The sequence below is a fragment of the Sus scrofa genome, chromosome X (assembly GCF_000003025.6).
Source record: "Sus scrofa isolate TJ Tabasco breed Duroc chromosome X, Sscrofa11.1, whole genome shotgun sequence".
In the NCBI taxonomy this organism is placed as follows: domain Eukaryota; kingdom Metazoa; phylum Chordata; class Mammalia; order Artiodactyla; family Suidae; genus Sus; species Sus scrofa.
In genome coordinates, this window is record NC_010461.5 from 11,973,835 (window position 1) to 11,986,034 (window position 12,200).

Sequence of the window (12,200 nt, forward strand, 5' to 3'; positions counted from 1 at the left end):
GCCGCTGCAGGGGGCCTGGCTCGCTCTGGGCAGGGCATGGGAGAGAAGCAGAGAGGCTTCAAATATATGTGAACACTGTAAATCAATCATAATTTTAAAAAATCTTAAATAAAATGTATTTGAGGAAGTTCCCCTGTGGCATGGTGGGCTAAAGATTTGGCTTGTGACACAGGCCACAACTGCAGTGCCGGTTCGGTTCCTGGCCCTGGAACTTCCACATGATGCAGTACAGGAAAAAAAAAAAAAAATATATATATATATATATATACACACACATATATATGTGTGTGTTTATATATGTGCATATTATATACATTTATTAATATTTCTTGGACATAGAATGGTTTTGAGAATGGACAGGATGAGGGTGGGAGGGAGGAGGAGTAAGGATGGTGCCACCAGGTCTCCGCTCCGTGCAGTGAGCGATGGTGCCATTCACTCACGCAGATGGAGAAGCAGGAAGGCAAAGTTTGTGTCTGTTTGCTCTCAGGGCAGGTGGTGGTAAGGGAACAAGACCTCAACTTTGCCATTTTAAATGTGCCATGCCTAGGACCCACGCAAATGGAGCCATCAAGGAGGCAGCTGAATATATGAGCTGACATAGGGCTCAGTGGTGAGGCTTGTGCTATGAACAGAAATGTGGGAGTTGTTTGAAAGTGGGAGACATGTGAAAGGTGCCAAGAGAGTCATTGTTTTTGACTTTTTTTTTTTTTAGGGCCACACACGTGGCATATGGAGGTTCCCAGGCTAGGGGTGGAATCAGAGCTGTGGCTGCGGGTCCACACCACCGCCACAGCCACTCGGGATCCAAGCCGCATCTGCGACCTACACCACAGCTGACGGCAAGGCCGGATGCTTAACCCACGGAGCGAGGCCAGGGATTGAAAACGCATCCTCATGGATGCTAGTCAGATTCGTTTCCACTGCACCATGACAGCAACTCCAAGAGTAAATCTTAAAAGCTCTCATCACAGACATGAGACATTCTGTAACTGTATGTGGTGATGGATGTTAACTGGGCTTTTTGTGTATTGTGGCAATTATTTCACAACATGTACAAATATTAAACCATTATGTTGTACACTCAAACTAATATAATGTTCTATAAATTATAACAATCAAGAATAAAATAAACGTGGGATCGTAAGACTACAAATGGTATCTAAATCCATGGGATGGATAAGATGACCTCGGGAGATGACGTTCAACGACCAGAAGAGGACTCAGGACTGAGATTCGGGGGAACCTGCGTGTTTAGGAGTCTGGTACAGGAAACGGTACCCACATGAGAAAAGAAACTGAGAAGGCGCAAAGAGCATCTGGGGACAGAAGAACGTATGGTCTCCGAGGCCAAAGAAAGGAGAGAGGGTGTAGAGAGGGAGGAAGCCTTCAACCCATGGAAAGGAAGGAAAGCAAAGACCGATGGGTTGGGCCACATGGAGCTGAGAAGCAACTCAATGCACTGCTGGAGGGGCTGCCAGGGTGAGAGCCTGGAGGGGGTGGGGAAGCGAGCAGGCAGATCTGGAGGGTGTGGAGCCAAGGGAGTTTGGTGCTTCCCTTATGAATTTCTATGAGAGGGTTTTTTAGATAAATAAATTTTCGTTTTTTACAATTTGTTGTAAAAATCTCCCAGTTTGTTTTTGGCCTTGAATTTTAATTTACGGCCTTTCTGACATGGGTCAGATCCATCTTTTCCTTCCAATGCTTTTAGACTTAGAAAGCCTTTCCCTCTGCAAAGACCACGTTAAAGGTCTGCCTGTATTTTTCTAGGTCAGAATTTTTAACATTTGAGTCATTGATCTCTGTCAAGGTTATTTCCCTATGAGGTGTGAGACCGTGAACTCAGCTGGTTTCTTTTTATGATTGGTTAACCAAATCCCAGTTGACTTGTTCTTCCCTTTTCCCCACGTGATGATAACCTTCTTCACCACAAAGTTCACACATATACTTGGGTCGACTTCAGGTAGGTTCTCTTTCTGCCAATCACAAAAGGAGCCTCAGTGGAGAAACCTTCACCAATGAGCTCAGGAGCCTCAACTAAGAGAAGAAGATCTACCCCAGAGGAGGTCTGGCCACCACCTAGGCCATCTCCCGCGGGGCTCCCCGACCCCGTGCACCTTCGCTCCACCGCTTCCCCACTCTGATAGTCTCCTGGGGACTTTGCACTGGAGAGAAAGAAAACCCCACCCGCACAGACCCAATCCTCTCCAGCGCTTACACCTGCAAACGCACTCAAGAAACTCACTGCCAGATCCCTGGTGTGAAGAACCCAACCTTCCCCTTTCTTCTGGGGCTTGTAAAGCTTTGAGGGAATGAAAAGGAGATTTAGGATCTTATTGAAAGCCAACGTCCAACTCTTGCTGCTTAGACAAGGCTGGTGCTCTTCCACCAAAGGCGAAGTCTTCTGTCTCCAATCCAAAGCACTCTGGACTTCTAAATTCTTGATTATTTGAAAGAATTCTGTTAAGGAGTGGGAGAGATTAGTTTGCATCCTCAGTGCCAAAGGTATTGGGGGAAGGATGAAAACCCCGTCATCACATTTTGACATATCTATGAAGTGCTTGCTACACAAAACGAAGACGAGGAACTCTTAGGCAAAATGCCAGCGAGTCGGTATAGGGTGAGAGTTAGAGAGGGCCAGACAACATTTTTAACATCTATCTACCACAAAGGAGTGTGGGAAATCTTGGCCATCAAGCTGTCCAGCTGACCAGGAATCATGGACAGAGCCAAGTTATCCTACAGTCCAGTCTCGAGAGGATCCTGTTTTCAAGCAGCATTTGAATCCGTAGTAACACTGGAGTCCCTCTCCTTCTCGCTCTGTATTTGAGGGAGGGGTCGTGGGAAGGGAAGAGCTAAGGCGGAAGGGAATCAAAATGCTGGCCCAGCTCACAGTCCTGAAATGTAATCAGAGACATGTTAATTGTGAAAGTGGACTTTGATTTCTTCACTCTCTGAGTCAGCATCCTTGCTCGAAACTGGGTTACAGATGTTCTGATTTTTTGGCAAATTAGAACCAGAGAAGGAATGCACGCCCATCTCTCATACGAATAACCCATCCATAATCCTACAAAGGCAACAGTACAATAAGACCACAAATAATACCAACGGGGAGGTTTCCTATCACTTATCTCCCATCCATGGGTAACGTTTTTCAACGTTGTCATCAAATCTATTAATTGATGCTAGAATGCTCACAGGGCTTTACAGCACTTTAAAAAATTGTATTAGAGTACAGTTGACTTACGATGTTGCGCTGGTTTCAGGTGTACAGCAAAGTGATTTAGTTATATATACATATATATTCTTTTTCATAGTCTTTTCTAAGTTACTACCCAGTATTGAGGACAACTTCCTCTACTGTACAGTAGGTCCTTGTTACGCATCCATTTTATATATAGTAGCGTGTATACATTAATCCCAATCTTTAATCTCTATTAGTCGCACTTGGAATTTACCTTCAGTTTTATGACTACAGGCACATGGCGTCTCCTATAGGATCAGTGGCTGTTGAGGTGACACAGTTGATCTGACACAGTTGAGGTGTCTGCCTGTACATGAAATTGAGCTAAGACATTCCCAAGCTGGAGAGAGACACACTCAGCAAGTTCGCGTACAAGGGCTGAATGATGTGATAAGACAGGGCCACGCTGCATATAAAACAGGGCAAAATTCAGGAGACCCGAGTTTGAGCCTGGGTTCCTTCCTCAACGAGTTGTGTGACCTTCCATCAAGTCGTGTTGCCATTGTCTCATCTGCAACATGGTGGAGCTGGAGAGCTCGTGTCTCATGTCTGCAGCTGCCGGACACTGTGATCCAAACAGAAATGCAGAAGAAGAAGGAAGAGCAGGTCCTGGCTGGCTCAGAAAAGCATCTCATACCATCAGGAGTTCTGGACTCTTGCTGCCCTCAGAATGTCATTCACATCCTAAGACCCCGTTACAGCAGTGGAAGAGGTGAATGAATGGAGAGCTTCCTGTCCAACTATCATATAAATGGGCTTGAGATGGCCCCTGTATTTGAGGAGAAAATGGTGCCATCTTGTTCACTTGTTCACAGCAAGAGAGGACCTTTAGGCCCAGGGTTGTTGGAACTCACCTCAAATTCTCACGCATCTGATCCCTTTAAATATATCCCAAATAAACATGCTTTTAGCCACTTAGAGACTACCTGCTTTGTGTACCCTGTGAGACAGCTCCCAACAGCTGTGATGCACAAATAAGGACAAACCCTGCAGCTATGAAAGACCCCAGGAGTTCCTGCTATGCTGCAGTGGGTTGGGAATTTGACTGTGGTGGTTCAGGTCACAGGGGAGGCATGGGTTCAATCCCCAGCCCAGCGCAGTAGACTGGGGGATCTGGCATTGCCATACCTGTAGTGTAGGTCACAGCTGTGGCGACAGAAAAAGTCTTCCTCTTTCTTCCTTTATTAAGAGGCTTGAGGCACAGTTTTGTGACCAGGCATATCCTATGCCACTAAGTGTGGGTCTGTCCTCCCCTCTCCCTCACTCTCTCTGTCCCAGAACTGCGCCCAAGCCCTGCCTTAGGCTCCGTCCCTGAGAGAAGCCAAGTTAAAGCAGGAGGAAAAGGACTGACGCAGGTCAAGCACTTGGGACCTCACTGTCCAATACAGCTGCCACTACTCACACGCAGCTACTGAGCACCCGAAGTGTGGCTAGCGTGAACGGAGATATGCTATAAGTGTAACAAAAATACACATTGGACTTCAAGGACTTGGTACAAAAAAAATATTAACCATCTCATTATAATTTTATATCGATTATATGCTGAAATGATAATCTTTTGGATCACTGGGCTAAAGTATACTAGCGAAACTCACTGCGGGAGTTCCTGCTGTGGCTCAGCAGGTTAAGGACCCCACAATGTCTCTGAGAGGATGTGGGTGTGACCCCTGGCCTCACGCAGTGGGTTAAGGATCCTGCATTGCCGTGAGCTGTGGCAGAGATCACAGATGTGGCTTACATCTGGCGTGGCTGTGGCGTAGGCCTCAGCTACAGCTCTGATTCGATCCCTAGCCTGGGATCTTCCATATGCCACAGGTGTGGCCTTAAAAATTTTTTTTTCATCTGTTTGTTTTTATGTTTTGAGTGTGTCTACTGAAAATTGTCGGTGACACGTGGCTTCCATTATATTACTACTGGACAGCTCTAACTCAGAATGTGGTTCCTTGTAAGCCTACAAACGATTTTTGTAGCCATTTTCCTTTCCCATCCCAAGACGTTCTAGAGATTTGCTGTCAGTAAAGTCTAATGATCCAAGAAAACAGGGAAACAGAAAGGGAGACAGTACCCTCCTTGTTGCTAGGCGCATTATATATCATGCAAATGATTCAAAGACTACGCATTATTATCCCCATTTGACAGATGAGAAATAAAGGCACAAAAATAAACTTCCCCCAAACCACAGAGGTATTAAACAACAGAGCCAAGACGTGCACGCAGCTCTGCATGACTCCACAGTCCCTGCTCTTTTCAATCTATCATTCCGTCAAAGGACTGACTCCCTAATGGTACAGTTTAGAGGACGTAACCGAGATTTCTTGGGCATGTGTGAGGTCATCCTAGAACCTCTTAAATCACCCCAGGGGAGATCACCTACGCTAAACAAGCTACAAGCTGCTGTTGGACACAATCGATCAATCGATCCATCTCTTTCTCTCTTTCACACACACAGAATTGTGTGCACGTGCCCTTGTCATAGGTCCTTGGAACCGAACTGGTCATACATCATACCATGGCACATGGTCACACACCCATGAAAGCCGCTCTTCTTTCGTATTTGTTCTCCATCTCATTCTCCCACTGATTCTCAGTCAAGCACACAAAATGAGTATTCTTCCAAACTAGCCTCTGTATGTTTATTTAGAAAGACAGGTGTCCTTGAAAAATAAAGCGGTTATCATGTTGCTGAATTGCTTTCGTGTTCTTATTTATTTCACATTATTTCCTGAGATCTAATAACACAGCTATGAGTAAATGTAATCCAGTGCTTCTGGAAGTTATACCGTATCGTACGGTAGGTGACCACGACCTTCTCCTTATCCACGCCCTCAATGGTCGCCACTTCCATCATCTCCGACTCCTTTCTACCACCCACGGCGCTGGGATGACCACCATCATATGGCTACTTGGTGAGGTTTTGCGGGAGTGTTAGCTTCACTAAGTAAGGCCAGCTTGCTGTCCACAATGGATCGAGTCATACTCGCCTACCAGGCATGAAGTTTCTATTTCCTCCCATCCTTGCCAGCACTTGGTAACACCCAACTTCCTAATTTTTGTCAACTTAGAGTGTCAAGTGGTGGATTATTAGAATCCACCTTTCTCTGTGTGTTGGTGAGAAGACCACCTCTGCTTATTCTTGGCCTTCAATAGTTGGGTGGAGGATGTTCTTAGGACCTGGAGCCTGCAGTTGCCACCAACACAAGCATCTAACTTGGCAAGAAGGCACAAATGTCTCACCTCAGAGGATGGAGAACTATGGATACATGGCTTTGTTCTTCCAACGATGTTAACACTCTGGCCTGACCACGTACATCAGTTTTCTGCAGATGGAACTGCTCTAGGGCTTGGAGATTTGCTTGTGCAACAAAATCTCATGGAACCACGGGGCGGAATTGCAATTTAAATCTGTCTCCCATTATCTCTGGGGATATTTTTAAAGTGAGGCAAATGATTTCAAGTCTGGCAATCTGGACGGAGCACATCCAGTCCAGGGGAGGCAACCCAGGTTACTGTGCTTATAAAGAAAAAGAAAATCCACCCTCTACCCAAGCAAAGCAGAATTTAAATTGGGTATGGACACTCTGGCACTTTATGTAGAATATCATTTTTAAGTATAGTTTCTTTTGCCTTGGTTTATAACGGCAGGGGGGTTTAGATCAGAACCTTACTTTCTTCTTAGAGATTTGATGATGGGCTATGTTCAAATGTGGGATATTTTAACATTTAGATATTTTTTAGGCTATCACTTAGGCTTCTTGCACACCTCTCAATGTGGCTGGATATAGTTTTGGCAGGGAAACATGATAGGGAGTCGATGTGAAGCCTAGAATATGGATTGCCTTGGCGTTAGTTTAATGAAAATATTCTCTGTACCCATTTCAGAATTTTCTGGTTAGTAAAATTTATCCCAGAGAGCAGAAGTTAGTTTTGGTGGGAGGAGGTCCGGGCTGATAAATTTCTCCTCTCCTTCCCTGAGGGGGGCAGTCGCTGCTAAGTGTAAAACCCAACAGGTCAATAGAACAAAACAGTGGGGAATATGGTGGGAGCCCCCTGGCCATCCCCACCCCCCCGGTGTCCCCACGAGGCAACACTGCCTTCCTGGCTCATCCCTAGGACTGGAGGGGAAAAGGAAGGATAAGATCCTGCTGCCGAGGGTAATTCGAGGAACATGCTCAGCTCATCCCCTTCTGGGCTTTCTCCTTTTCTCTCTCTCTCTTCTTCTACCATGACGTAATAAGCCCACCTCTGAAAAGGATGCTGACGACTGTCCATTCTGCCTAGACGTGTTTAAGGAAGTGGGCGAAGTAGTAAGAAGCGGCAACGGTCTCAGACCCAACTCATATGCTCTTATCCAGATTTTACTGGTAACACAGATGATACCTGGATCCCTATCTGCCAACCTCTCAGAGTCTATCTCTCCCTCCAACTTGGGAAGGGAAGGAGTATTATCTTCTGGTCTCCTCTTGCATCTCAACTCCCTTCATCTGACAGCTCCCCAATTCTTAGTTCTTTCTGCTTGTGTCTGGCCAACAGACCCTGTAGGTTAAAACCTATGAAAACATTTAATCACAGTCCCCAGGAACTCTTACTCAAAACTTCTTTTGGACTGATCAGTAACAGATGGCCTTAAATCAGTAACTGCTGCTGGGAAAACCCACCAGGCAAGTCTCAGGAGTTACTCAGAGACAGTCAGAGTCCCCAAGGCAGACAAAGACGTAGATGGCACTGACGCCTGAGCAGCAGAGCTGCTGCAGCCAGTGTGGAAGCTGCTGGGGAAAATGATCTGGCCAGGAGGACTCCACCGGCAGAGATTCTAACTGGTGGTGGTGGTGGTGGTGAGGCGATGGGCTGGCAGGAATGGGGGAGCAGGGCAGGCTATGAGGAAACACTCCCATGGACCACGGGTCGAGGCACAAAAACCAATGCTAAAGGAACCAAGATGGAGCAGGAATGGTGTTGGGCTGTTTTTCTTCTTCCTTTTCACAGCCCAGCTCTTCCTCTCTCTCATGGATGGGTTCCTGTAATCACAGAATGGCATAAGTGGGAGGTGACATCAGCATTGCTCTTAGAGCCTAGAGATGTGATGAAAACTGACCGTAGACAGGTGTTTGAGGGTGGTGGGAAAGAAGGACCCTGGCCTAGGTTTCAAAATGGTTTCCTTTAAAAGGAGGCATTTAAATGTCTCCAACTGCTACTTATAGTAGGACAAGGAAAGAAAATTGGGGGCCACCAGCTTTCCTTCCATAATGCTCAAAATGATCGTCTATAATGGAAGCCAAGAGAGCAAGGGGGTTCATGAGGGGCTTCAGGTTTCATGAAAAAGAGGCAAATTATCATTATTTAATCCTTCAATGAACCTAGACCTTAATCAATTCACGCTACCTTCCAAATGTAACCGCTCTAGCCTCAACATGGATGACTCCTACAGATGCTAAGTGAGAGCACTGTGTCTTTAAAACTCTGTACTGTTTGAGTTTTGATCACCCAAAGAGGGAAATAAAAGGCAGAGATGGCAGAAAACCAGTTACTCCAGGTAAAACATCACTGGCATATTCATGACTTTTCTAAAGACACAAGAGAATGAAAACACGAGGTGAGAATGAGAGAGAGAGAGAGATTATAAATGACCAGAAAAGCTGTACATGGTAAAGACGATAATTTTCCTGCTTAAAACCATGAACATATGTTTTGAAGGCCTCCTAAAGGCACTCACTTATTCAACCAGACCCTTTCGTACCTCCATGCAGAATCACTTCCACTCAAGCCATCTCCTCTGTGCTGTCTCGACTCCTTCCATCTTTCTTTGCCAGGCCAGTTGGTTCCTAGATTCAGGTCTGCTTTTCCTGACCCTTCCAGGTTGGGCTCAGCCTCCCAGCCAGGCTGCCCTCTCCTAAACCCACCATGTCTGCCAGTCGGGTGATACCAGAGCACACTCATGTTCGCTGGGAATGTGGCCGTTCTTTTGACTGTGCCTTTCCAGCTCCTTGATTTTGTTTTTCCTCTTTTTCCCCCACGCCTTCACAGGGCCTTGCTTATACGCTTGGCCCTCAGTACCTATCTGCTGAGCCCGACGGAACTATGGTGGCGTAAGTACCTTCCTGGAAAATCCTCCCAGAACCACAATGGCCAGCGCGGGAGTCCATTCAGGAACGGCAGGATCAGACAATGTCCTCCTGTCACTTACAAAGCCAAGGGTCTGCTCAATGGCCAGGGGTCTGCAACGGAGAGTGAAAAGGATTCGCTCAGGTCTGAAGACTACAACATGCTCCTCCTTCAATGGAATCACCCCATCAATGATTCAGAGGCCATGAGAGCTGATCTTTCAAAAATTCTTACCTCTTGAAATACCTATACCTGACCGCAGGAGGGTTCTTAATGAAACTTCAAGTAATCAGAAATCTGACACCAAATTAACTCATCACGTCTTAGGGTGAGTGTAGCCAAACTATTAAAAAACTGCATGATCCCAAGGATGTGTGCTTTAGGCAAAATAAAGTATGATGCTTGTAGCTCTTCAGAGCATACCTTTACATATGTGAGGGCCAGTTTTTAAAATACCAACATCTGCTTCATTTATTTCTAAAGGAGCTCAGCTTTGAATGCAACAGGCAAGCCTCTGAAGCTCTCTGAGGCTGTCGTGCTTTTTTTTTTTTTCCACTATGGTTAGAAAAAAATATGTAATGTGTTCCTGGGAAAAGACTTATTACAGCCTTGACAGCCAGAGAAGTGATTATAGTGATATAGAAAGTGTCTGCTCACTTTTACTGAAGGAGACACCTTGCTTTTTATAGCTCTCATTATGCTCTTAGTCTAAATCCCCTGCTAACTTGTAACCCTGATTAGTAACGGCCAACGATGGACGAACGGCACGGGATGTCACTTCGGGTTGAAACGCACACTTCTCCACTCTTGATTCACCGGCGGAAGAGGGCTTGTCGACACTAAAGGAATGTTCTTGCTAGGTGATTAGGTCGGCAGGGACATCTTGAAGGAGTGAGAACATCTGGCGCCCTTCGTGCGCACTAAGAATGGTATTTCTGGAGTGAGCGGGCTGCCCTGGGCAAGAGCAACCTTCTGTACAGCTGATGTGAGCAGATCCTGACCACTGTTTATCTGAACATTCCAAACCGCAAATGAAGTGCCAACAACAGCTGCCAACTCAGGACAAGTTCTCTGATGTCTTCCTACTGATGAAACAAGACTAACAGACCTAACTGTGTCTGGTCTCAGCAGTGCCTCAGAACTAAGACTGGCACTTGTCTCTGCCATGATGCTGATCACCTGCTCGGGCTACACGGCCTGGGACGGGCAGGTCCTATAGAGTGAACTGCGTGGTGACTTCGAGATGAGACCTGGTGGCACCCCAGCCCCAGCCGCCCTTACCCTCAAACGGTGCTACTGCAAAACCCTGGACAGAGGGATGCAGGGAATAAGAGACAGCCCAGCGCAGCCGTAGGTAAAACTCAGGCCTAGATACACTCGGTCCTGATTTTCCCTCCTCCTTGATATTTTGCATCAACTCCTTTGGCCTTGTCACAACGCCACCAGGATCTGGCTGCCTCTGCGGGCCCCCATCACGATCCGAAGTAGCTGGAGCACCCCAACTCTCCAAGTCTTGGACACAAGCCATTACAAGGCATGAGCCCTGCCCCCCCTTCTCTTCTCTTTCCTTCCCTCCCTCCACCCACACAAGCAGCAGTACTCCTCCACCCTCCAGACCGCCGCGGAAGTGACACACACGTGCTTTTAGCACGTCTTGTATCACAGGATACCTCTGATGTCAGCCCGCTTCTCCCCCCTGCTAGACCGAGACCTTAAGTGACAATGCACACTATATACCTGGCAGGTGCCTAACGATGGAATGAGCAGAGCTGATAGAGAAAAGGGACATGTGAACTAAATGATAACTGCCGGTCTAAAAATCTCATGGACGATGAAGACAGGAGGGCTGCATGGATCCGAGGCAGCTGAGAAGGCTTCAGGAAAGAGAGGGGACCGGGGTTGGACCCCCGTGACGACTAGCAAGGAGATGGTGAGATTTCTCCCCATCGCTATAGGACTTGGCATGTGACAATGACTTTTCCTCCAACTGCTCCGCTTCCCCCCCCCCGCCCCCCACCCTGGATCAAACGGACACCAGGAGGCGCTCTGCCTTGTGTAACATTTCCTTCTCCTCTCTCCCCATATCCCCCCATTATAAGACGTTTATATAAAGTCCGAAAAGGGAAATTTCAGCCTGGATTCATTTGGGTGATTGCGACTTTCTGAGGTGGGGCTTTTTATTTTTTTAAGCATTCCTCGTGGCATCTAATCAAACATGGACGGTAAAAGAAAAATCAATGGAAATAAAACCCAGGGGAAAATGATATTGTCAGGAACAAAGATAAAATTGCATCGTTAGGAATCTTGGATTCCTAAAATGACCACATCACATTAGGCTTCCAGAAACTGCCTCTTAGAGATAATGGCCATCCATTTCTTTAAAATATTTATTTAATATTTTTTATTATTATTTTTGGCTGCACCCATGGCACATGGAAGTTCCCGGGCCAGGGATGGAACCTGGGCTGCAGTTACAACCTACGCCACAGCTGTGGCAATGCCAAAGCATTAACCCACCGCACCACAAGGGAACTTTCTATTTAATAGCTAATGTAACATTGAATATTACACTATTTTACCTAGCTCTCTTCCCTTATATCTGAACCTATTTTTCTTACACTGAAGATCTTGATTCCTAAAAATGTTAAGAAATTTACGCATAAATGAGTTTAAAACTTTATGCTGTTCTTTTCGCCTTTAGAATATATCCCACTCAAAGGGTACCAGCAGAGAACTATGTTGAAAAGCCCTTCAAATAAATATTTTCTCTGTGTGCTTATGTTGCTGATATCTTTAAACAAATTGTGAGGTTCTTCATTTGTTTCCGTTTGGCTTTCATATTAAGATGTGGGTTTTT

The 12,200-nt window shown here is 46.1% G+C and overlaps 1 protein-coding gene across 5 annotated transcripts in view; it reads right to left on the bottom strand.

The window, feature by feature from the left end:
• Positions 1–12,200, bottom strand: part of PIR (pirin) — a 100,473-nt gene that overhangs the window by 39,678 nt on the left and 48,595 nt on the right. The gene's annotated exons all lie outside the window — the stretch shown is intronic.